Consider the following 3402-nt stretch of genomic DNA (forward strand, 5'->3'; position numbering starts at 1 on the left):
ACATCTGCAGGCTCAGGCACTCTTGGCCGAGGCCTGGCCGGAGGTTTTGTGACCTGCTGGAGGGCACACTGGTTGATGTTCTCATCTTTTCCTCATATGGAGAAAACTGCCAGTGCCTCTGCTCTCACACCAGCTGAACTTTATCTGTAGTTACCCCCGTCATGTTTTAATAGACAGCAATATTTGTGAGATCTTGTGAGCTGAGTCTTATTTCTCCCCAAGCATTAGATAAGCAAGACTGTCTACTTCGCTTCCCTTTCTGATTTTTGCCTCCGCTGCCCTGGACATTTCCATTAACTCTGACTTATAAGACATCAACTGCTTTCCTCCAGGCTTAAATTTTCCTATAACCTAGGACTATTTGGGCAGTGGTTCCATTCTGGAAACCTAATTGGTGCATAAAATGCACTCTGAGTTCCTTTAACCAATCTCTGAGATATAAAACAGTCTAGGAGTGGGGATCAATAGGCCAAAGGACAGGGACTTGGCCTTAGTGATGGCCTCTGAAGTGCTCAGAATGACTGGCTCATGCTAGGCTCTTAATGAATCATGAAAGTGGTCACCAACAGAACTGAAATAGTATCTAATACTTGACAAGAAAAGGAAGGGAGATGTTCAGAGGCAAGCAGAGCAAGTGTTAGCAGGATGCTGGAGTTCCACATCACAGCTGCACCACTTCATCTATAGGTAAATGACTGTGGGACCTTGGATGTAATTACCAAACAATTTCCATGCTAAACTGCTCACTGTCTTTACTTTTTCTAAAACATTGGACTTACCTGTAGCTGCAGGGATCCATATATGAGAAATTCTACTTTGTGTTATGTTTTAGCATTAATTTCTTCTCCTGTTGTGGAGTCTTGGATTGTATAGCTTTGGTCCTTTAAAAAATCAATCCATCAATGCATAAGAATGCTGACACTTTTTTAACCAAAATTGATTTTATAATTAAGGGACATGTGTTTTGTCTCAGATGTATCCAAGCTGGGAAAATAGCATATGGGGGTAAACTGAGACATGGTTGTTTTGGGATTTCTTTTCCACCAAATAAATTACTATAAATGAGAAACTGATGAAGTGATTCATTAAGCATCAACTCTAAAATTCCAAATTTTCTCGGTGACCGTAAATCCAAACCTCACAGTCTATTTTCTAAGTTCTAATATAGGAGGGATGATCAAAATTACCTCCTTTAAGCTCTGGACTTCCAAGTCTCTACGACTCTGGCTTTGACAGGTAGTGCTATTTAGCGGTAAAGAATGCTCACTCTTGGAGTTAGATATATGTTGAGTGAAGCTCTGGCTCCACCATTTCCTTGCTGAGTGAACTCGAGAAGTTGTCTAACTTTTCTGCATCTCAAGTGTTTCATCTGTCCTATGGAAGGACACATATGACCGTCTGGATAAGGTGTGTGAATTAAATGGAGAATGAAGGTAAATCATTTAGCACAATTCCTGGCACATATAAAAAAATCATTAAACGCCAGCTACCATTAGTATCATTTATAGAGAAAGTGTTGAAAAGGGCCTTTTACTTAACGTGTAAAATGTCATATGACTATCATAGACTGTGAGTAGTGGTAGGTCATGGGAAAGCTAATGAATAGATTTTAAAAACATGGTATGTTCATGCAATGAAGTAAAGTGCTCATGTTTTGGGTTGAAATGCTAGTTTTAGCTATAGAAAATATTTATCACTAAATAAATTGCTTAATGTAAAATGCAGAAGAAAAATCTAAGTAACATTTTAAAAAGGAGAATCTCACGGCCTGTAGTATATCACTCTGAACATTTTGGCAAAGTTTCTTCCAGCAGCCTCTTTCTATATTTTTTGTGTTTTATAATTTTTATTATACTTAATATGCAATTATAAAATCCTGTGTTTTCACTTAATTCACTGTTTTTTCCAAAATCTTCACATATATGTGTATTTGGTAATGAACTGCTACATACATATATGGATATATATACACACTCACTATACATATACACACATACATATATATACATAAAATATATATACACACATATATATTCATAAACTATATATACATATATATATATTAGAACTGCTAGTGATTACTATAGATGGGAGAGCACAGGACATTGTGATTAATTAATGATTCTGATGTTAAAATCAGGCAACCTGGGGTAAGATCCTGGCTCTGTAACTTTCTACTAGTGAAGATTCATGACTTGTAACTCTCTGAAGTCCAGTCTTCTTAGAATAAGATGTGGATACTATAGTATTCTAAATTTGTAGGATTCATGGTATATTTAAGTAAAATAGTAAGTTAAAAGCATTTAGAACAATGTACAATTGATAGAACTTTTTAAATAAATAAGAGTCATTATTTTTATTATCAGGATTTAAATAGGCATACCGTTTCCTACATATTTATGCCTCCTCCTCACCCTCATGTGCTTTCGAACTAATTAACTGGCAACCTGATGACTATCTTGGCACATGTTGCCTTTTCACAATTTAGACTTGTTTTTGAGGTCCCAAGAGCTTTTCAAAACTCTAATACACATTTTACACATGTAAGATGACCATTTTACAATGGAGGAAGCAAAGACCCAACAATAGTTTTCCCGGTGTCACATAGCCAGTGTGACACACAAATGATAAGGTGTAATCTGGGACCTGAGCCTCTTGGCTCCCATTTTTTGACTGATTCCATTTAGCCTTTCCTATACAGCCATTCCAGAAGGGCAGATGATTTTTCTTCATTTCCTGCATACTCATAACAATCAAACCCATTCAGGAAAAAGGTATTCACGCGTGCACACAAATCTCTCACACCCACATAAATGAGTGAATGATGTAAACACTTGCCAACTCCTTTCAGGGTAAACACACCTTAAGCACTGAGATTTGAGGGAAAATGCTATGCTTCGTTTTGTTATAGGGCCCAATGATAGCAGAAAACAAAGGAGGTCTGGATTAAATCAACGAGGAAAAGAAGGGACCCATCATGAAAGATGAGGAGAAAACAAAGTGAGCTATGTCTAAGCATGCAACCCACCCACTGGGTTTTATGTTTTTATTCAAACAACTGTTCAATTTAGTTAAATAAGTGAATCCATCTGGATTTACAATTGAAATGATTTACTTCTCTTTGGTAGCCATCATATTGGCAGTATGTGATTAGAGGAATCCTCACAAGAGCTGGTAAATCTACAGTGACTGAAGACGTCAGTATAAAAAGTCTGTACAAGAAATCTGTTAGGAATCAGAACCTAGAGAACAGGCTAACCCTCGTGGTGGAGTGGTCAGTATCAGACATTTATCCAGCCATTCTCAATGATGAAGCCTCCTGCAAAGGTCACATGACTAGTTGGCTATTTTTTCCTAGCAAAGCAGCCACATGGGAAGATCAAATTAAAATCCCATGGCTAC

The sequence above is a fragment of the Piliocolobus tephrosceles genome, chromosome 11, assembly GCF_002776525.5.
Source record: "Piliocolobus tephrosceles isolate RC106 chromosome 11, ASM277652v3, whole genome shotgun sequence".
NCBI lineage: Eukaryota > Metazoa > Chordata > Mammalia > Primates > Cercopithecidae > Piliocolobus > Piliocolobus tephrosceles.